The sequence below is a fragment of the Phacochoerus africanus genome, chromosome 16 (genome assembly GCF_016906955.1).
Source record: "Phacochoerus africanus isolate WHEZ1 chromosome 16, ROS_Pafr_v1, whole genome shotgun sequence".
Classification (NCBI taxonomy): domain Eukaryota; kingdom Metazoa; phylum Chordata; class Mammalia; order Artiodactyla; family Suidae; genus Phacochoerus; species Phacochoerus africanus.
In genome coordinates, this window is record NC_062559.1 from 46,073,054 (window position 1) to 46,096,914 (window position 23,861).

General features: G+C 48.9%; 1 protein-coding gene across 3 annotated transcripts in view; it reads right to left on the minus strand.

Annotated features, from left to right (window-relative positions):
• The window catches only part of SNX10 (sorting nexin 10), an 85,312-nt gene extending 61,710 nt beyond the window's left edge, over window positions 1–23,602 (minus strand). For 2 of the 3 annotated variants that reach the window (XM_047763080.1, XM_047763078.1), the window contains exon 1: window positions 23,441–23,579. The gene's annotated coding sequence lies outside the window, so the exon portion shown is untranslated. Of the gene's footprint in view, window positions 1–23,440 lie in introns of all 3 variants that reach the window. The other variant, XM_047763076.1, reaches the window with a different exon arrangement.
• Window positions 23,603–23,861: the final 259 nt, after the last annotated feature.

The window sequence follows — 23,861 nt, forward strand, 5'->3', positions numbered from 1 at the left end:
CTTGGTACCCAGTAAGAGAGTATTTGACCCTATAAGGTCAAAGTAGGACTGTTACGGGGCTTATTCACATGAGCAGAAGGGGGGGGGGGGTCCTTAAACTCCTGCCCTAGGTCTGAACCTGAAGGCAGGCCTCACCCCATCCCCCACCCAATGACCTGAGGCCAATCTTGAGCCTCCAGTAGTCCAGCAAGCCTGCCTAGTTCTGACGGTCCTCTTGAGCAATTATTAACCCAGTGATCTCCCAACGCTCCCTAAGTTTCCCTATCTATGCGCCCTTACTGGGACTTCCACCACGACCTGTGCAACTACCCCACTCCATCCCTATCGGGGGATGCCGTGATGAACGATCTGCAGTGTGATTTTACCATTTAAGTGTGCACATACATGTGTACACACTGATATGCTAGAGAGGTACAGAAAAAGATTCCAGAAGGATACATGCCAAAGTGAAAGCAACTGGGCAGGGAGGGGGGAACTTCCTTTTTTTTTTTTTTTTTTTACTTTATATACTCTTAGACTGCTAACCACTTTTTTGAATATATTAACCTTTGTGATTAGAAAATATAGATAAAATAAATATGTAAGTATACACAACTTATATAAATACACAAGAACCTAACACACACACACACACACACACCCCGTCATCTTCACTCTTGCTAAATCAGGAAAAACCCATTACTGGCAAAGAGAACAAGAGAACAAGGCTGGAGCAGGAGGGAGGGCTCAACACCATCTCTCCAGCAGTTGTTTGGTATTTTTTCCTCCCTCAGCAGACACATCAGGTTGTATTTTTATTTAGTTCTGACCAAGAACACTCACTTTTTGAAGCAGGATTTGCATTAGCAGAAAACAAAACAAGAGGCGCATAGCAAACTGGTTTAGATGCGAGCTCTGCCCAGTCTGAGGTGGTATCAGGTGCTGACAGGCAACAGCCTTTTTGGCTGCAGGTCTCATTGATAGGCCCTTCCGACTCCACCCAGAGTCTGCACCCATCTCTGAACATACTATTATTTATATTTTCTCCTCCCCTTGCCTCCCAGTGAGTGTGAGGCAGCTCCCCAAGAGATGTAAGGCAGCAAACAACAGTTGACCTGAAGACAGTAAAGGCTATTAACATAGGAATTGAGATAAGAATGAGGAAGATGCTAAAATGCTATTTTAAGTATAAATTTTTAACCCACATTAGCATATTTAATTTTTGGTAGATACACACTAATAGTCTTTAAGGTTTGTAGCAAAACCAAGGCTTCCAACAACCAAGAAAATAATCAAGAAAGTCACTGCTACAGTATCCACTTCTGATTCATTGAATAAGTCTAAATTCAACAAGTTTCCTCATGCTCTTCAGAGGCCACCAACATTTCTCATAACCTATCCCATGAGCATATAAAGTATAACAAATCTGTTGACACACACCCACCTTGCTGACACAGGGGTTTGATAATCTTCCAAAGCTAGCTCGAAAGGTGGCATCGACGTGTTGAGAGCTCAGGTTTGGAGCCACTCACACGTGGGTTCAAATCCCAACTATGCCACTCTCGGCTGTGTGACCTTGGACAAGTTACTTAACCTCTCTGAGCCTCCATTTCCTTGTAGGGGCAGAGAAAGCATTCTTAATAGTGCCTATATCATAAGGCTACTGTGAGAACTACATCAGATAAGAGACTAAAGCACATAGCAAGTGTGCAATAAAAATTAAGTTTGACCACTGGCTGAATTCTTGGTACATTTTCTTTTTTTTTTTTAAACTTTTCTTTTTTTCTCTTTTGGCCACCTTTGTGGCATATGAGTTCAGATCTAAGCCACAATTGAGACTCATGCCTCAATGCTGGATCCTTTAACCCACTGTGCCAGGCCAGGAATCAAGATGCCCTGGCACTGCAGAGATGCCACCAATCCCATTGCGCCACAGCAATGAATTTTTGGTACCTTCTTCTTCAAAATGCAAAGACAACAGACACTGCAAAAAAACTGTATGACTCTAGTAAAAAGCTGGACTGGATATATGCATGTACATCTCTACAGGTCAGAGAGAGAAAAGCAAGACTCGCCTTTCTCAAAGGAGGCACAGGGACCTCTGCACATGCTACAAACACTGCAGCAAAAATCACTAAGCAAACAATATGTCACTAGAACACAAAATATACATTAGCCTGGCTATTCATGATTGGCGTGAGAAATATAGGAGTCGTGATCTAGTAATACTTGTGTCTTGAAATCCTAGAACCTTCCCACCGCTTCCAAGGCAGCCCCATTCAGAGGGTGACTTCACCCCAGGGGCTCTATGAGAGCCTTTCCCACATGGCAGATGCTCAAGGCCACCATTAAATCTCCCTTTCACTTCCTCTTTCCAAGTTAACTATTCTCCGTTATTTAATGGCTCCTGCGAACCAGAACAAGGAAAGATTTAAATGCCTTTTCGCAGTTTCCAGTAAACTAAACAGAAAGCAGGCAGTAATAGAAAGTTACCGTTTATGAGCAGCAACTCTGTGCTGGTGGTATGCAGAGGATATAATGGGTATTGCTTCACTGAATTCTCACAACCAACCAGTTCCCAGAGAAGCAGACACTAAGGCCTAGGGAGGGGAAGTCAACCTGCTCAAGGTCACCACCCCAAGGTCACCAATCTGCTCAAGGCTGGAATGGGAATCCATCTGTCACGGGATAACCTCTACTCACTTTGCAAATCTCCCTTCCAATCTCACTGTCTCCGGGAGCTCTACCTCCCTCCAGCAGCCTCAAGCCCCCTGGTCACTCTTCCCCGGCGCCATGGCCTCCCTCCCTTCTCATCTCAGTGACATCTGGGTCCCTGTTTGTTTAAGTACTGAGTTAACATCTGTCTCCCCTGCCAGACTGTAGGCTCCTCACGGTTGTTTATTTAAGACCTCTGGCCTCGGAGTTCCCGCTGTGGTACAAGCACAGTGCGTTAAGGATCTGGTTTGCCGCAGCAGCTGCTGCTTAGGTGGCGACTGCAGAAAGGATCTGACCCCTGGCCTGGAACTCCGTGTGCCTCGGGGTGGCCAAAAAGAAGGGGGGGGACAAAAAAATAGAGATCTCTGGCCTCGATCGCAGCGCCAGGCACTTAATGGGTCCTCCACACACCGTCACACCGATGGAAGGAGTAAATGGGGGGAAACCGTGCTCGGAATCACGCAGGCGCTCGGGCACCGCAGGCAGGAAGCACAGGCGCCCAGGGCCCAGCCATGTGTGGGCTCCATGCCAGCTGCCCACTCGGAGGGGGACAATGACGCTGGGGCAGGGGCCTTTTTGGGAACTGGAAGAGGACCTCAGGTAGCAAGCCTCGCAGTGCGAGGCGGACACGGCAGCACCTTCGCACCTGGAGGAGGCCAGTGGGCGCTATGGCCTCTCCATTAACCCACTTTGCATGTTGTTCTGATTCAGTCTGGTTGACCCTTTTCACTATCAATGGCTTATTTCCGATTGACTATTTTTCCAGCTCTTTTAATCTGCTTTCTAGTCCCTTCCTCGACTATCTTTCTTCTTAAAATACTTAAGCAGAATCATTGGCCATTCACAGGTTAGGTTTTTAAACACTCAACTATGAAACTGAAAGCAGCTGAGATAAAGGAAGCTACACACACACACACACACACACACACACACGTTATCGAATCTCAGCATTTCTTCACAAGTCATTGTCAAAAGGAAAAGCCCAAGAGTGTCAGAACAACATATTCTAAGCAAGTCACAGCACCATATCCCATATTACACACCCTCCTAAATACACAAATATTAAACCAGTAGAAAATGTAAGTCCTTTATGAAAATGGACTATCCTTTGAAAATACATCCACAGGCAAGTTATTTTAGGCTAAGATGATTGAAAAAAGAAAATTGTATTTGCTACCTGTTGAAAAGTAAGGTTCTAGGGGCTCAGGGCTTGATTATCCGTCGATGACAGGCTCGGTTTCTTTGTTTCTTTTTTTTTGCTTTTTAGAGTCATACCCGCAGCACATGGGAGTTCCCAGGCTAGGGGTCAAATGGGAGCTGCAGCTGCCAGCCTACGCCACAGCTACAGCCACGCGGGGTCCGAGCCACGTCTGCGACCTACACCACTGCTCATGGCAACATGGGATCCTCAACCCACTGAGAGATGCCAGGGATCGAACCCGCATCCTCATGGATGTTAGTCAGATTCGTTTCTGCTGCACCACAACCAGAACTCCTCATGATGTTTTTATTTTTATGCCCCAAGTAAACAAGGAGCTTCAAGAGAGAAAGAGGAGTCAAGAAAGAGGTGGAGTTTTGTTTCACGACTACTTGGGGAAAGGGGGACAGTGACAAAACCCTGGCTTGGCAGAGCCCCCAACTCACAGAGGGCTGAAACGCCCTGCTCCCTGCTCCTACCAGAGCGGGCCCTGCGGGTATATAATTCCTCTGCATGTTCTTTTCCGAGACTCATCGACACAGCAAGTCCCACCAGACAGGCCAAACGGTCCTGAAGAGCCCAGTTAGGCAACCTCCTGACCAAGAAAAGTGCCTCCGGTAAGTGAAACCGTGGGGAGGGCATTCCACCCACAGGTTCTAACAAGATCAAGTATCTGCCGGACGTCTCTAAGGGCTCTCCCCACTGCTGCATGAATAAATACTAGAAGTCTGCCCTACCACCTGCACCTCTAGTTAACAATACAGTATCGCTCACTTAAAATTTCACTAAGAGGGCAGATCTCATGTTAAGTGCTCTTACCACCGTGAAATTAAAAAAAAAAAATTTTTAATGATCAGGTATCTGCTAGGTGGTTTTCTAGTTAGCCCTTTAGGAAGGAGCAAAAGAGAGAATCCCCAAAATGCTGCCAACACGGATGCCGCTTCGTGCCTCTTCTACACACACACACACACACACACACACACACGTCAATACACAAAGGATGTTGCAGCTGTCAAACCATCACACTATAGCAGACAGTAAGCCCTAAGGGAACTCAGGATAGAAACAGGATGCCTGCCATCAAGCCATCAGCCATTGTGCCCCCTGAGGGGACTCAGGAGGAGAAAGCTCAGGACACTGGCCCCAGAGAGCTGAGGTGCATTTCAAAGGAATGACTTCAGTGAGCCCAGACTCTTGCATCGTCCCATATTTAGAAAAGCATCGCTTTCTTTCATTTGCACTAATCTTCGGAAGTCCTGACCACCTGGTCTTCGTTGCAAAAACTCCCATCTATCCTGGCTCGTCCTCCACCTCCTCGGAGCAGACCCTTAGGGCTTCTCTGAGACTTAAGTCAGCTCTGTGCACCAAATAAAACATGATTCTCAACCTTTCAGCTGTGCGGATTTTGGTTTTTTTTTTTCAGTCAACAACCTCCACAGTGTAATCCCTATGTACACGCTCCACGTTTTTGTTTAACGTAACCGTGGGTCCCTTCCTGAGAGAGACGGTGTGCTGGGCGAAAGGAGGCAAGGCGGCTCTGAGCCCCAGTCAGCTGCCACCTGCAGGGAGAGCCCCTTGCTGACTCTGTTGCCTCGGCTGTAAAAGGACAGAGGAAGGAGTTCCCGTGGTGGCTCAGTGGTGACAAATTCAACTAGGATCCATGAGGGACCCAGGGTTCAGTCCCTGGCCTCGCTCGGTGGGTTGAGGATGCGGCGTTGCCATGAGCTGTGGTGTAGGTGGCAGATGCGGCTCAGGTCTGGCGTGGCTGTGGCTGTGGTGTAGGCAGCAGCTGCAGCTCTGATTAGACCCCTTGCCTGGGAACGTCCATGTGCCATGGTTTCAGACCTAAAAAGCAAATAAATCCATACAATGACAAAGGAAGAGGAAGGACTGTTACACTAAACTGTGCTCTCATGGGCCCTGGACGAGTGTAACGGGAAAACGCTCGGGGTCGTGTAGAGCCTACACTTTGAATGAAGTAAACCCACAGCCAGACCCAAGCACGGCCACAGGCATCTTGAGTCCCCAAGATAGCATTTTAAGCAACTCCAACTACTCTGTCACCCTGATCCTAAACCCCCACTTACTCCTCCTGGCAATGTGAATACAAAGTCAACAGTGCGCAAAGCTTCTGCCATTCGCTGCAAAAGCTTCTCTCCCCAGCCTGAGCACGGCCCGGGAAGAAGCCCGGCGTCCAGGGAGCACACCTGGGCACCAGGCTCACCTGCCAGCTGTCAGCCCAGGCAGAGGAGAGGAAGAGAGGCCCCGCCACATGGCTGCGGGAAAGGGAAAGCAAAGCCCTCTCAGACCACCGCCCAAGACCAAGGAGACCACCAGCTCCGGCCGCCACTTCACAGGGAGGCCTCCGTCCTGATCAACCAAAGGCCGCCTTATAAAATCACAACTTGGCCCTGGCACAGTCATGACCGTGCACCCGAAAGCTGACATCACATGCGTTTTTGTTTCCTGTGTGTTGTGTCTCCACCACAGCCGGCAGGCACTGTGTCTGTCTCATCACTAGTTTTTCTGGGTTGCTTGGCACAGCACCTGCCACTGGGTAGGTCTCCTATTTCAGGAACAGACCCGTGAGGGGCCCTGGGCATCCCGGAGTTGGCCAGAGGAAGGGGAGCAGCTGTGAGGGAGAACACGCGGGGAAGGGTCTCCGGCCTGGGAAATCCAGATTCCCATTTGTGCCTCAAGTGCCCACCCAGAACCCCGAGGAGTCTGCGGGCTCATCTGCTCAAGAAAAGCTCTACCTGCTGAGAGGCCACAGCTTGCAATGGCTTCTGAAAGACCACAGGGCAGGCCTAGCCACCAGCCCCTGCGGACCTACCAAAGCCACACAATTGAGGTTTCTGCTCCTCTCTCTGTGGGCACACAGCAAAGGCAGAAAACTGGCTTCAGAGAAGCAGGTCACCCTGAGAGTCCACACGGGAGAGCCCTTAGAGACACTATACTGTATTATAGTGTTTTCTCTCTGGAGTCACTGAGCTGTGGCAGTCTAGTGCCAGGTACTGGTTGGTGGCCCCTGAATTCAGACCCACCTGCAGAATGGCCTGGGGAGCAAAAACGGGGGGATGAGGTGTGATCACCGGGGTTAGAGGTCAGGCCACTCAGGATAAACAGCCCCATATTCCGCCCCCTCCCCACCAGTGCTGCTATACTCAGCTGAGAGCCCTCCCCACCCCGCCCCCCCGCCCCGCCCCACACTCCCCTCTCTGCCTGCCTTGGCCTTACCCACCCACTCGGGCACAATGTCAACAGCAAACACTCCCACAGCCCTTAGGATGGCCAGGAACTACTCCGAGCACTTTATACACATCCACTCCTTTCCTCTATACAATGGCCCTTGGAGGAGGCATTATTAGCATCCCCATTTTCCAGATTAGAAAACTGAGGCATCAGGTGTTCCTTCCTGAAGCCCTAGGGGAGAATCTGTTTCCTGGCCTTTCCTGGGTGCCAGAGGCTTGGCTCACGGCCCCTTCTTCCATCTTCACAGCCGGCAACACACCCTCTCTCTGACCCTTCCTCTGCGGTCCCACTGCCCTGGGCACAGCTGGGAAAGGTGCTCGGCTTTCAAGGACCCACGTGATCAAACTGGGCTCACCTGGATAAGCCAGGCTACGCTCCCCATCTCAAGGCCCTTGATGACATCTGCAAGGTCCCTTTTGCCATGCAGGGGGACATACTCGCAGGGATCTCTTTGAGACGGTTACTCTCCCTTCCACAACCTTTGCCGATAAACCTTGAACACAGTGGCCCCCATCATACTTCAGCTGCATCAGCCCCTGAAGGCTTGATTATGTGGTCACTTTCCACAGGTCTCTCCTTGAGGGGTACATTAGTTCTGTGCCCCTAAATCAACTGAGAACTCTTTGAAGGAGTACCCCCAAATAGTGACAGTGATACTACATGATGGACAGCAAAGAAGTTTGATAATCTGGGTTATCAAATGACAATGCAAGTGAATCTACTGCATTCAATTCAATCCCCACCTCAACCATTATTTTATATTTTTTGTTTTGTATATATATATATATATATATTTTTTTTTTTTTTTGTCCACGCGTGTGACATGCAGAATGTCCAGGGATCAAACCAGTGCCCCGACAGTAATCAGAGCCACAGCAGTGACAATGCTGGATCCTTAATCCACTGAATCATCAGAGAACTCCCTCAATTGCTATCTTTAAAATTATGTGTAAGGTCAATTTTTCATGTGTTTAGGAGCTGCTAATTTAGTTTATAGGAACTGTTTGTTCATTTCCTTTGACCATTTTCCTATGGAGTCCTGTTCTTTTCCTAATTGATTTGTTCTTTATATATTAGGGAAATTAATCCTTAATACATAACATGACGGACAAATACATTTTTTCAGTTTGTAATCAGTCTTTTGTTTTGCATACAGGGGTTTTGCTACACTGACTGTTTCCAGGTGATGAATTTTATCAATGCTTTTTTGTTTTCCTTTTAGGACCACACCTGTGGCATATGGAAGTTCCCAGGCTAGGGGTCAAATCAGAGCTGCAGCTGCCGGCCTATGCCACAGCCACAGCCACAGCCACACCAGATCTGAGCCACATCTGCGACCTACACCAGCAGCTTGCAGCAACGCCAGATCCTTAATCTGCTGAGCAAGACCAGGGATCAAACCCACATCCTCAAGGATACTAGTCCAGTTCTTAACCCGCTGAGCCACAAACAAGAACTCCCAACCCTTTCTTTATGGCTTCAAGGTTTTGCACCATACTTGGGAAGCCCATTCCTACTGCAAAATTAGCTCTGGATGACTGTGGAGACCAGATATCTACAAGCAGTGGAAAGTTCTTTTCGATGGTCAGGGATTACATCCGGGCCATAATGTGCTATTGGCCATAATGTATGCAAACAAATTTTAATTTTCAAAGTACCTTTGATTTTGGGGTGCTCTGCAGTTTATAAAGCACTGTCCCCTGACAGTGAAACAGGCAGCACAGGGCTGATCTTATTCTGCAGACGTCAGCCTCCCAAGCCAAAGAGAGGTTCAACAACCACCCAGAGGCACATGGTGTGGTCCAGACTCACCCTGAGGACTCCTGAAGCTGTCTTCTCCCCACCCCCATGCCACTCTTCCCAAAAGAACATCCAAATGCATTAAAATCTTAAAGGACGTCTCCAAAGGCATTTCTAAATAACTTCAAAAGAACGTGAATAACTTTTCTATTCAAAAAACAGTATAGGAGTTCCCATCACGGCTCAGTGGTTTCAAACCTGACTAGTATCCATGAGGATGTGGATTCAATCCCTGGTCCTGCTTAGTGGGTTAAGGATCGACGTTGCCACAAACTGCAACATAGCTTGCACTTGTGTCTCGGATCCAGTACTGCTGGGGCTGTGGTGCAGGCCGGCAGCTGCAGCTCCAATTCAACCCCTAGCCTGGGAACTTCCAGATGCCACAGGTTCGGCCCTCAAAAAAAAAGAAGGAAGGAAAGAAAGAAAGAAGGAAGGAAGGAAGGGAGGGAGGGAAAGAAAAGAAAAGAAAAAAACAGTATGTATTTATTTAAATGGGTCACACAGTGATCCAATTAAACAGTGACTCATCCTTCAATGCCCGTGCCAATGTTCTCACCAACTGAGAGAATTCCCTGTTCCCTGTTTGCCGATGTAACCCTGCAAAATTTAATGGAAACGCAAGAGATGTGAATGTTCCCAGATCCCAAGGCATCTGAGTGGGTCATCAAGGGCAGTGCTTCTCAACTTGCGGAGGGGGAGACGGTGAGTTATACTGCAATTATGGAGGGCTCTTTACAAATCCCACACCCCCCAGCCTTCCCCGTCACCCCGCCACCCAGGGGCATATCTCACGCCCCCAACAAGTGTATTGATGGTAGAACATTGTTGAGAATCACTGTCCAGGGGACAGGGTCCGGATCTGCAGAATCCCTATAAACCCCACTCCTTTGTTTCTCCAACCAACCCCAGCTCTTCTTCACCACCATGGCGTCCAGTCACCCCAACCAGGTCAGCTCTGGAATCCAGCCCTCAGGCCTTTTGTGCCTCTTGTTCCGGCTGATGCTTCCCCACCTCCTCTCCCACCCAACCCGTTAAGGTGGCTCCTTCCCACCCTGCAAGTCCTGGTTTAAACTCCACCTCCCCAGAGGGGGTTTCCCTGACCACCCACTAGAGCAAACCCCCCATGCCCAGGAATGCTCTGCGCTTTTATTTTCTCCTTAGGATGTATCGTGGTCTGTTACTATTTCATCTATTAATTTATTTTCTTGTTTACTGTCTGTCCTCTCAAAAGTCCCATGAGGGCAGGGACCTGGTCCAAATTATTCATGCCTTAGAGTCCTAGCACTTAGCAGAGGGCCTGGCATGTGGCAAGTGCCAACAAATAATGGGTCAATTAAATCTGACTGACTCAGTCCGAGCTAATTCTCTGCATTTCTGCATCACCATCACGTTTCTAAGTGGCCCAACCATGTGAGCTGAGAGGGCAGGCACAGAACAACGTGCTGGACCCCCCCCATCAGCCCACCTCATCGCACGCACAGTTACTCATTCATCTTGGGAGAAAAGAAAGCTTAGGATCATCAACAGTGCAGAGTGGAATGTCTTATTTATTTATTTATTTTTTTGGGCTGCACCCGTGGTATGTGGAAGTTCCTGGGCCAGGGATCGAACCCGTGCCACAGCAGCAACCAAGCCACTGCAGTGACAACACTGGATCTTTAACCCACTGGGCCACAGAAGAACTCCCCGAGTAGAGTGACTGGAAGGCCATGTGTCTTCCTCTAGTGTTTTCTCTCCTTCCTCTTGACCTTTCTCCTCTGGACTGTGGAGGATGAGGTTGGAGAATGACGTTAAAGGTACACCATTCATGGAGTTCCTGTCGCGGCTCAGTGGTTAATGAATCCGACTAGGAAACCTGAGGTTGCGGGTTCCATCCCTGGCCTCGCTCAGTGGGTTAAGGATCTGGGGTTGCCGTGAGCTATGGTATAGGTCGCAGATGCGGCTCGAGTCTGGCGTTGCTGTGGCTGAGCTGGCGGCCACAGCTCAGATTCGACCCCTAGCCTGGAAACCTCCATATGCCACGGGTGCAGCCCTAGAAAAGAAAAAAAAAAAAAAAAGGTACACCATACATAATCAAAACCAGCAACCCAACTGAAAAGAAGTGATTGTTAACCATGGGGCCAGACACTGTGCAAAGATTATAACACGAATTCTCTCATCTAATCCTCAAGACAAATTTTATTATCTCAATTTTACAAATAAGGAAACAGTGTCCAAGGCCATACAGCTAGAAAATGGGAGCTAGGATCAAAACACAGCCACCCAGACTCAGGAAAGCCCTCGCTCTTACTCACCACAGGGTACCCCCTACATCAAACACGGCATCCAAGCTACAAGGTTAGAAATAGATGCTTCATGAGCTCCTGTCGTGCCTCAGTGATAACAAACCTGACGAGGATCCATGAGGATTCAGGTTCAATTCCTGGCCTTGCTCTGTGGGTTAAGGATCTGGCATTGCCATGAGCAGTGGTGTAGGTCGCAGACAAGGCTCAGATCCTACGTTGCTGTGGCTGTGGCCTAGGCTGGCAGCTGCAGCTCCAATTCGACCCCTGGCCTGGGAACTTCCATATGCCTCAGTGCAGCCCTAAAAAATAAAATAAAACAAAATTTAATAAAATAAAGGTAAAACAAGGCAAAAAATAAAAATAAAAAATAAAAGCACCAATATCCAGCCATTCCAGAGATTTAAAAAAAAAAAAAAGAAAGAAAGAAAGAAAGAAAGAGATGCTTAAAAAATGACAAGGGGTGGAGAATACCACCCAAGAAACTGAGTTATTTAATGTCTCAAACGCTTTCAGGATGTGAGGCCGGGGGCAGCGTTCTGTCTGTATACGAGCTGGGAAAGCCAAGAGCCTTACAACCGAAATGACGTTTTTGTCTTCTGAAAGGAGTTTACTACTGAGGGAAGTGTGGCACCTTCACATGACAGATGTCTTTAGGGTCATTAGCTACAAAAAGACCCCCTAAGAGTAACCAGAGAAGGACAATTCAACGCCATGAGCAAACCTGCGACCTCATGGATGCTAGTCAAAGTTCTTTCCCCTGAGCCACGATGGGAACTCCCAGAGGGGTGTGTTTTTAATGGTTATGTCACCCTCACTTCCTGAGTTCTAAGACCTAAGCTGTTCAGACACAGATACAAAACAGCTCACTTGCAATGCAAAGATCACTGTATGTGCCAAAAGAAACAGCACTGGTAATAGGGTTACGGGAAGGGGGGAACAGAGAGGAAGAAGTTTCAAAAAGAAAGTAGGACTGGGGGAGTTCCCGTCGTGGTGGCAACAGAAACAAATCTGACTAGGCACCATGAGGTTGTGGGTTTGATCCCTGGCCTTGCTCAGTGGCTTAAGGATCTGGCGTTGCTGTGAGCTGTGGTGTAGGTCACAGATGTGGCTGGGATCCCGAGTTGCTGTGGCTGTGGTGTAGGCCAGCAGCTACAGCTCTGATTCAGCCCAGGAACCTCCATATGCCGCGAGTGCAGCCCTAAAAAGCGAAAGAAAGAAAGGAAGAAAAGAAAAGAAAGGAAAGAAAGGAAGGAAGGACGAAAAGAAAGGAAGGAAGAAAAGAAAGAAAGAAAAGAAGGAAGGACTCGGGAGTTCCTGTTGTGACTCTGCAGTAACGAACCTGACTGGGATCCCTGAGGACTTAGGTTCGATCCCTGGCCCTGCTCAGTGGGTAGAGGATCCAGCGTTGCCATGAGCTGCGGTGGAGGTCGCAGACACAGCTCGGATCCTCCATTGCTCTGGCTGTGGTGTAGACCGGCAGCTGCAGCTCTGATGTGACCCTTAGCCTGGGAACTTCCATATGCCGAGGGTTCGGCCCTCAAAAATATGCATATAACAAGAATAACTTGTAGACAGACCACAACGGAAGAAAGGGAGTCATGGATGACTCACCAGCCGGGGGACTGGAAGAACACCGGCGTCATGAGCAGAAAGGAGAAGTTGGGAAGGCGGCCCGTTTTTAGAGTTAAGAAAGAAAGAAAGTGAAGGAACAGCTAGGATGGTGTGGACATCCACATGGAACAGTTTTCAGGCACCTGGAAAAGAGTTTGGGGCTGAGATAAGAAAAAGATACAAATGGAAGTTCTCCGGTGGTCCAGTGGCTGGGACTCAGTGCTTTCACCACCACAGCATAGATTCAATCCCTGGTCTGGGAATTGAGATCCCACATCAAGCCCCTGCATGCCACAGCCAAAAAGAAAAAGGAAAGGGTACAGGCATATAAACCGGAGACAAAGTCAGTATTAAATGTTCCTCTCTTAAACTGAGTGATGAATTCTTTCAAAAGGGAAAAGCATCGCAATACGCCAGAGAGTACAATCTTCCCACCAAGCTCACTGCCTCGGTCTCAAAGAACTGCCCCTGGGGGAGGCAAGTGCCATCACTCGGGAGGACAGCAGCACCAGGGGTCATGATCTTACTGGTCAGGTTCAACTCTGAAGAACCGGCAAGTCATCTGAGGAACCAGCAAAAAGGGAGACGTCACTTTTGAGCAAGGAGTGTCCCCTAACAGAGCAGGAAGGGCACCATGAATGCCAAACAGCCTGGCTGCGAATTCTTTTTTTTTCCTTGGCTGCATTCTCTGCATATGGAAGTTCCCAAGCCGGGGACCGAATGCAAGCCACAGCTGTTGTGACCTAGGCCACAACGGGGGCAACGCTGGATCCTTAATCCACGGTGCCAGGCCAGGGATGGAACCCATATCACCAGAGAGATGACACTGGATCCTTAACCTGCTGCATTACAGCAGGAACTCCCTGGCTGCCCCTTCCCAGGGGAATTTCTTTCATATCTCGGGGCCTGAGTTTCCCGATCTGTCAAATGGAGATAACGGCCTCCTCCGTGGATCTGCTACGGAGAGTAAAGGAGCAAACATGGAGGACCACGCCTGGAGCTCACTGTGTCAGCTACCATCCCCACTCATGATCGTCTAGACTCTTCCAAGACCCCTGCGGGGGGAGATGCTGAGGTCTCTTCCTGATAATCACAGAGCACCTATGCCTTTTTAAACACTGTCCCCTTCATGCATCTGATGTCTTAAGTGGGATGGAAATGTTTATAGGAGCAGAATTTTTATTTTGGCCATGTCTGCGGCATGTGGAAACTGCTGGGCCAAGGACCGAACCTGCACCACAGCTGCAACCTAAGTCGCTGCAGTGAACACGCCCTATCCTTCACCCACTGAGCCACACGGGAACTCCTGGGAGCAGAATATTTTAAATCAACGTGCTCTGAAACAGCCTCCGTGGCGAAGCGCACACCTTGGCCATCCCCGAGGCACATACTGACCCACGGGTGTCCAATGCCGGCCTTGACCCCAGAAAGCTGAGATAAGACACAGAGAAAACCCTTTTAAAAGGAGGTAAAATGCCAAAGTTATTATTCCTTCAACTATTTGCCCAAAGCGCTGACGATAATCCGAACACATCGGACTTGTATTTGTCCACAGACTTGATGGGGCAAAGTTCTCACAACAGAGGTCACCGTTTTTCAAGAATTCCCAACCGTGAGGGAAATGAGGCCGCTGAAAAGAGCTGCACGCGGTCTGCACCTCCCTGTCAAAGGTCAGACTGGTTTTCTGGCGAAGGAATGTTCCCACGCACTTGGGCAGATGAAACCCAGACTCGGGGTCTGATCATCCGCAGGGACAGTGGACAGAAAGGCTCCACAGCCCCTGCTCAGAGACACCCGGACCCAGGGCCACAGGAACGCCACCCTGAGGTGCTTCCCAACCGCTGCCTTGTCCCCAGCTGTCCCAAATGCCACAATACACGAAGCAGAGCTGCTACCTCAGTGAGAAAGGGGAAGGCAGTCATCAGGAATAGAAAACTCCCTGTGCTTTGTGTTCCTAATTCCTACAGAGCATGGATGCCTACGCGCAAAGCCCCGTGCTCTTCTGCGCCCTTTGAACCATTTGGATGCACAAGTTTGAGAGGAACCAGGGGGGACCATGGTCTGAAAGGGACAAGACCATGGCGTTACAAGAAAGGGATGAGACAGGGTAGGGCTGAGAGGCTAAGAGAGGGAGACGTGGAAGGTCAGGAACCCGCAAGGCTTTCTCCTGCACCAGCAGAGCAAGGGCTGGGCAGACTTCTCCCTTAGTGAGGGCTTTTCTCTATCAAACCGTCAGGGCTGACACTGAGGTCAAACAGGAAAAGCCCAGAGCCATCCCCTAACCAGCACCTCCGGGAATTAGCAGAAAACCTGGAAGGACTTTGGAATTCCCTGTGTGAGGAGCTGGTGGGCTCTCACCACGGTTATTTAGCTCTCTAGCGCTTGAAGGAATGGGAGACCCCCAACTGACACCTGGGTTAAAAAAAAATGCCTCTGGAGTTTCCCCACTGTGGTGCAGCATCTCTGGAGGTTTGATGCCAGGGACACAGGTTTGATCCCAGGCCCGGCACAGTAGGTTAAGGATCAGGTGTGGCCACAGTTGCAGTGCAGGTCACAACTGCAGCTCGGATCCTGGGAATTCCTTATACTGCAGGGTGGCCAAAAAAAAGTCTTTCCTCTCCAAAACTAGTAAAAGAGAGTCTAATTTTACTATTTAACATCTAAAGAGCAGAGGAACACACTGAAAAGAAGGAGACATCCGCCCCATCTTTCTTGGTTCATCTGGGACAAGGGCCCCCAGGGCTTGAGTTGTGTTCTTCCTTGTTTTCCTGACGCCCATGGAACTTCGGCCAAATGCTACAGGGGCCTTAGTGGAGTCTGGAAAGCATAAAAAGACCCAAAGAATGAAAATGCACACCTGAGCTGGAAAATGGGAAAGAAGGGTAGGAACAAAATGGGGGAAAAAGGAGAAGAAAATAACTTTGTGCCACTGGTTTCAAAGCTAAAATGCTCTGAAGTGTCACATCTACCTCCCAGTTCATAAATAACCGAGACAAAGCCCGGGCTGCCCATGATATCACTGAAAAAAAAAAAAAAAAACTACCTGTGATAACCCAGCCCCCAAATCACAGCCCTTTATAAATTGCATGGAGAATACCAAAGATCAAGAGTGGGAATGGGAGTTCCGTTGTGGCTCAATGGTTAACCATGAGGTTGGGGGTTCAATCCCTGGCCTTGCTCAGTGGGTTAAGGATCCAGCGTTGCCATGAGCTCTGGTAGAGGTCACAGACACAGCTCGGATCTAGCGTGGCTGTGGCTGTGGTGTAGACCAGCAGCTGCAGCTCTGACTCAATTCCCTAGCCTGGGAACTCCCATATGCTGCAGGCTCAGGCTTAGAAAGGAAAAAAAAAAAAAAAAAATTCCAGGAAACAAGTCAGAGACTTTATCACACGCCTGGACACAGGACAGGTCTTGGGCGAAGTCTGGCTTGCCCTCTCCCACCCCCTTTTATTCCCCTCCCTTCTTCCCCTTTTCTGTTCTTCCAGCTCCGGGAATCCAGCACTCCCTAACGGAGGGCACCAGCTATTAGGAATTTTGGAATTTCTAGTCTGCCTCTGAAAGGAGTTTGAGACTTCCCTTTCTTATCCTCCGAAGGGTATCTGGGGGCGGTGGGATCAAAGACATGCGCATGCCTAGTCATTCTAATTTCTACGATAAAGGAGCCAGCTGTGTTGACAGAGGAAGAATATGCATCCCTTATGTTCTCTTCTGCAGGAGAATGTGTCCTCTAGAGATTTCTGAGTGCAATTGTTCACTGCATGGGTACAGGATCTGCGATCTGGACTCTCAGAGTGAGAAAGCCCAGGTCAGAGATCTACTGGGGTGAGCTGGAGGGGGCATGGTGAGGAAATACCAACCCAAGGGTAACAGGACTAGTTTTGTGCTATATTCAGGAAAGAAAACTAAACTGAGAAATGAACGCTGTTTTTTCTTTAATGCTTAAAAACCACACAATCTAGGGCAAATGTACTTCTAAATTAAGCAACGTCCTTGCTACATACAACTCCTGTGTTCAAGAAGGGAGGCTGGGGGAGTTCCCGTTGTGGCGCAATGGTTAACGAATCCAACTAGGAACCATGAGGTTGCGGGTTTGATCCCCGGCCTCGCTCAGTGGGTTAAGGATCTGGCATTGCCGTGAGCTGTGGTGTAGGCCACAGACTCAGCTCAGATCCCGCCAGCGGCTACAGCTCCGATTAGACCCCTGGCCTGGGAACCTCCATATGCCACAAGTGTGGCCTTAGAAAAGACAAAAAGACCAAAAAAAAAAAAAGAAGGGAGACTGGGGCGCATGTTTGTAAGGAGTGGCAGAAGGATACTTGCCTGGAAATCCAGAGGATGGGGTCCCCTACACACGGGGAGACCATCATTTTACGTCGGCTTTTCAGCACAGGCATTCTTCAGAGTCCCTTTTATGGAGTTCCTATGTGGCTCAACGGGTTAAGGATCAGGCATTGTCACTGCTGTGGCACGGGTTCAGTCACTGGCCTGGGAACTTCCACGTGCCTCGGACAGTCAAAAATAAATAAAATAAATAATTAATTAATTAAAAAGAATTTTTTTTTCCAGTACTATATACTCATGATTTCATTACTTTGGTCATTTTTCTATAGTTTAAAACCATTTCAAAATTGAAAAGTGATTTTTGGGTTTGTTTTTTTTTTGTCTTTTCTAGGGCCACATTTGTTTGTTTGTTCTTTTTGTCTTTTCTAGGGCCACACTTGTGGCATATGGAGGTTCCCAGGCCAGAGGTCTAATCGGAGCTGTAGCCACCTGCCTGCACCACAGCCACAGCAACTCGGGAACCGAGCCGCGTCTGTGACCTACACCCCAGCTCACGGCAATGCCAGAACCTTAACCCACTGAGCAAGGCCAGGGATCGAACCCACAACCTCATGGTTCCTAGTCGGATTCGTTAACCACTGTGCCACAGCAGGAACTCCTGAAAAGTTTTTTTAAAAAACAGAAATCTATTATGAAATTCTCCATACTACCATCCCCTTTCTCATTCCATTTCCCAAAGGTAATCACGGTCTACAATTAGGGGCATAGCCTTACAGATTTTTTCTTTTTCCAAAAAAAATGAGATTATATTATACCTACTTCTCTGCACTTTGCTTTCATTACTTTATAATAGACACTCTCCATATCAGCTCATCTATAGCAATATTCTCCTTGTTCAAGGAGGTAAGTCTTTTTGTGGGATAAAGTCCTAGAAAAGGAATTGATCCATCAAATACTGCCAAAGTGCCTTTCCCAAAAGTTGTACCAATTTACACTCCCCACAGGCATGTATGGTGACAGTCTATTTTCCCACACCCTCGCCATGGTTTTTAATCCTCACTTATCTGATTATTAATGAGGTTACATGTTTTTATATACATATGCGAACTGCTATAGTCTTTGCTCGTGTTTCTACTGGATTATTTTTTTTCCTACTGATTTCTAAGAGTTTAGGTCCGTTATATATATTGCAACTATTTGCTTAAGTACTTTACCATCTTTTAACCTTGTTTTGGCATCTTTCTGCTTATAGAAGGAATACGTTTCATGACGTTAGATCACTATTTTCCTTTATAGAGTTTGCGTTTTCTTAAACTTGGCAAGGTCTTTCCTACTCTAAAGTTAGTTTGTAAAACCATCTTATATGCGTATATACTTTTAATAGCTATCATTTTGGTTTTGACATTTAATCATTGATCTAAGTGGAATTTACTTTTGTGAATGGTGTGAGGTACGGATCTCCCTTTTTCCTAAATGGGCAGCCAACTATCCCAACAGACCTTACCACAGTCAACTGAATCACATGTTCCATTCCTGTGTTTACAAGGGAACCAGTTCTGCACTTCCTACTCCTGGTCCTATAGAACATATTTTGATGTCTGGCTGAACAATACATTTCAAAATGTATTGCCTATGTGTACTAGTCTATTTTCCCAAGAAAACTTAACACGTTTATAAAAAATTAAGTGAAGTAAAAGGGCTGGCCTAAACTAATAGAGGCCTCAGGACCTATTAGCCCCCCCTTTTTTTTTTTTTCTTTTTTTGGTCTGTTTAGGGCTGCATCCACAGCATATGGAAGTTCCCAGGCTAGGGGTCAAACCACAGCTACAGCTGCCGGCCTACACCACAGCCACAGCACCAGAGGATCCAAGCCAAGTCTGTAACCTATACCACAGCTCACGGCTGCGCCGGATCCTAAACCCCCTGAGCGAGGCCAGGGATGGAACCTGCAACCTCATGGTTTCTAGTCGGATTTGTTTCCGCTGCCCTACAATGGGAACTCCCCTCCCCCCCCCCTTTTTTTAATGACCTATTAGTCTTATTTAGTCACTGGAGCATCAAGCTTCAACTAGTAGGTGGCCTTACTTTTCAGGGATTCGCACATTACACAGACATCTCAGACTTCACAGAATTTTGTTTGAATTTACCAATCTCAGCAAATCTTTCCAACACTACCATTCTACCAAGAGGCCAGAACGGACTTCTTGTGCTTCAACCAATCCAGGTTCTGAATCTTTCCTCCTCTTCTCCCCAAATTTTACCCTCCTGGCTCCTATCTTTCAGCATTGTAGATTCCCACCCTAAATCACTGTAAAGTGCTTCAGCTCACCAGACTATATGCCAAAGGATGATGCGTTTTGATGGTGCTTCCAGGGAGCCCTGATGGTCTTCCACACACTGGGGAGCCCAGGGGGAGAACTGGGGGGTCTTCCAGCATTTGAAGATTTACTCAGTGGGCACCACTCATTCCAAAGAGAAATACTGGGGTGTGACGGAACGAATATGAGACTAGAGGTCAGAAGACCTGAATTTTAGTCCCCTTTCCTCTTGTACTTGGCTGCATAGTTCATGTTAAACTAGTCTGCCTCTCCCCCGGGCTTCGGCTGCCTCATTTGTAAAATGAGGTTACTGGAAGAGAAGAGTCATTACTAACCCTTCCACCATGGGCAACCCTTTAAGAATCTAAAGTAAGTTGTGGATCCTCAGCCCCAGAATACTAGACTTTTGCGCAAGAGTATAAAATCATACATTTTCAGGGACTTCACAGCCTCCCTAAGCCACTTGTCCGCATTCCCAGGGTCACTGAGACTTACTGCGAACTTTTTTTTTTTTTTTTTGGTCTTTTCCAGGGCCACACCTGGGGCATATGGAAGTTCCCAGGCTAGGGGTCTAATCAGAGCTGTAGCCACCGGCCTACACCACAGTCACAGCAACTCGGGATCCGAGCCGCATCTGCAAACTGCACCACAGCTCACGGCAACACCGGTTCCTTAACCCACTGAGCAAGGCCAGGGATCGAACCCGAAATCTCATGGTTCCTAGTTGGATTCGCTAACCACTGCGCCATGATGGGAACTCCCTTGCTGCGAACTTTTCAAAAATAACAGTGAATGCAACAGAAATGTATGCAGAATCCCATAACCTTAGGCAAAGTTGAACCAGTTCCAGAACTAAAAAAAAGTTCTGGAAAGTTTTTTTCCAGCACTAAAAAAAAAGCCTCTCCTCCACAGAGACTGGGAGGAGGAAGTGGTTACTCAGGGAAAAATAAATGAAAATGCCAATTAAGAGCTGCCCTTGATTGAGGTCTGGCTAAACCCTTGACATACATTCACACAGGAGTGGCTGAGGTGGGCAGTACCTGTTCCAGAGCCAGGCTGCCTGGCTCAAATCCTGGCTCCATCACTTACTAACTGTCTGACCTGGGCTCTGTGCCTGTTTCTTCATCTGTTAAAGAAAGGAAAAAAGAATGAAAGAAAAGGAAAGACAAGAAAAAAGGAGAGGGGGTATTAAAAACAGTATCTCAAGTTTTGTTAACATACATATGGTACTTGAAACCAGGCCTGGCACACAGTAAGCCCCAATATTATAGAAATCTGGGACGCACTTGCTGGTGGTTAAAATTGTGAGTTTAGGGAAGTCACAAATATCTTTTTTTTTTTTGGTCTTTTTAGGGCCACACCCACAGCACATGGAGCTTCCCAAGCCAGGGGTCAAATCTGAGCTGTCGCCGCCCGCCTACACCACAGCCACAGCAACGCCAGATTCTTAACCCACCGAGCAAGGCCAGGGATCAAACCTGCGTCCTCATGGATACTAGACAGACTCGTTTCCGCTGAGCCACGATGAGAACTCTGGAAGGCATAAATATGGATGCCTCATTTTCCCCCAGATATAAATAGAATCCACTTCAGAAGCTCCTGGTGAGGATTAATGAGCCTGCCACTTAGAAACTCTTTTCACAGCGCCTAGCACATATCCGTGCTCAATACATGTCAGCTATTGCTATGAACAATTCTGGGAGGCAAGGATTATCAGTACCATTTCGTAATTTCTGAATAAAGGATCCATCAGATTTAGAGAGTTAAGTACCCAGCTAACAGTACCCCAGCCAGCAAATGACTGCGCCCAGAGTTCATCTCTAATGAGTCCGAAACCAGAAGTTGTAACCACTACCACATACAATCTCTTATTTGAACAGGGCTTGGAGAACATAAGAGCTGATCCATATCTACTAGATTCTAAGAGGAAAAACAAGAGGTGAGTGAGTGATTAACAGTCCCAAGTGTAGGGTATTCCCTCCATGGAGGTCAACCATGACTTTGGCTAAGAGCCCTGCTTTGCCACGCTAAGAAATGGAAGATGACAAAGGCTTGGTCTCAACCAACTCTAAACCCCTCACAAGTGGTTGTTAAACCACAGCCCTGAGACCGAAAGAGGAAAAAGAAGCCATTTCCCACAAAGACTAAACTAACAAAGTGAACCCTCTAGAATGAGAGCCCCTAAGGCTGAGAAAAGATACTATTAAGAGTGCTCTAAAATTAAAGATAAACCTTAGTCTTTAATCAATATACTTTTATATAGGAAAGAATGAAGGTGTTTATTTTGGGTACCAAGCTCCAGGAGGCCTGCCCCTAAGCAAAATAAGAGGAAGTTCAGACCACAGCCCGCTGGGGTGGAGGCAGAAGCAGAATGCCAGTCAGCCAAGAGACCCCTGGTGATGGCCAGTGTCACCTGAGCAAGTCCCCACTCGTTCAACACCGATTTCCTCACGAGTGAAGCAGTCACTTCTGAAGTGAGAAGGGAACAGACCAGCAGGAGAGAGAGGGTGAGCCCATGAAATACAGGTGCTAATCACCTCCCTCCTTCACATCTTATGTATATCTGCTTCTGGGTGTATTTTATTTTCTATCTTTATTTAAAATAGTCCCATCAGTCAATCTTAAATCTACCACGCCTTTTTAAAAAAATTATTTTTTGAAGGCCTGAGGCCTAAGCATCCCTGGAAGAGATGGCAGAAGTAGCAGAAGCATCTCACTCACCTCCCGGTCTCAGACTGAGGAGCCCCAGCTGAGCCTGGGCCATGGATGAAGCTGTGGGGTTCTGCCCAGCGTCTGCACTCACCCCCTTTGGCCCAGACCCCTCCCAGGGGAGATGAGAGAGTTCATGCATTTCAGGCCTTCCTCCACCCAGAAGAACGCTGCAGCGGGCGTCAGAAATCCACAAGAACCTAGGCCTGCTTCTGCGCCCAACTGGCTGAATGCGCCCCACCCGGGGGGCCTCAGTTTTCCTGTCTCCAAAATAAAAGGCTTGAAGGAGATCACATGAAAGCCTCCTCCCTCCTCTCAATTTCTTTTTTTTTTTTCTTTTCTTTTTTCCCTTTTTTTTTTTTTGTCTATTTGTTATTTCTTGGGCCGCTTCCGCGGCATATGGAGGTTCCCAGGCTAGGGGTCTAATCGGAGCTGTAGCGCCGGCCTACGCCAGAGCCACAGCAACGCGGGATCCGAGCCGCATCTGCAACCTACACCACAGCTCATGGCAACCCCAGATCCTTAACCCACTGAGCAAGGGCAGGGACCGAACCCGCAACCTCATGATTCCTAGTCGGATTCGTTAACCACTGCGCCACGACGGGAACTCCTCCTCTCAATTTCTAATTCCATTATTCTTCCACGGAAACGTGCCTTGCAGAAAATAGTAGCCCCTGCTTTCAAGCAAGACACGTGGCTCTAGGTCCCCGTGACCAAGCCCCCTCAATCACCGCATCCCATCTTCAAGAAGTATGATGCATCAGAACTGAAACACAGGCTGTTGCTTTCGCGTGGTACCCGACCTGGTCATCGTCAACATGGATTTTCTCTCGGGTCTTTCTTCCTCTGAATCCCACAATCCCACGAAAGCCCCCTGCCTACCCCTCCCAGTTTCTAAACTCCAAGCTGCCCTTCCGTGAATAAGAAAATACCCACCCCAACCCGGCCTGGTGGAAGGTGCCTCAGCACTTTTCCTGGCGTCAAGGATCCCACCTCCGCCCTACTCTCTCCCCGGAGAGATTCCCGATCGATTCCCAAGCGTGCCCTCTCCCGGCAAACAAGCCAACCGATGCCTCCTCCCCCTCAACCCCGGCAGGCAAGGCGGCCGCTCACGGCTCCAGCCCCAGCAGACCCAAACCTCTAACCAGCCCGCAGCGAGCAGCCCCTGGGAGCAGCGGGAAGGGCCCCACGCCTCGGGAGAGGAAAGGAAAAGACAGCCGGCTCGGCCCCGGCCGCGGTGCCCACCCCGGCGGCGCGGGGGAGGCCTCCCCGCCGGGTTTCCTGTCACTTACGGGCGGCAGCTCCGGGCAGAGCCGGGCAGCGGACAAGCTGGTGGCGGAGTTTGCTGACTCAAAAGGCGCAGCAGCGGCGGCGGCGACGAGCGCACACGAGCGCAGCCCCGCGCTCCCCGCGCTCCCCGCGCACGTAGCGGCCCCGCGCCCGCCGCCGGCTTCCGCCGCCTCCGCACCGCCCAGCGCAGGTGCGGCGCCGCGCCGGCCCGCCCCACCCCGCCCAGCCCCGCCGCCGACCCGGACGCGGCCCCTCGGTCCCCCGGTCCCCCGGCCCCCCGGCTCCCCGGCGGGGGAAGAACGGGTCGACCGCCGGGGGGCGCCGCGCGGTCCGCAGCCCGGTTCCTCCTCCCGCGTCCGCAAAATGAGGCTGCGGAGCAGGCACCCCCGCTCGGCCTGATGCTAAGACCTTGGCCTGCGGGCC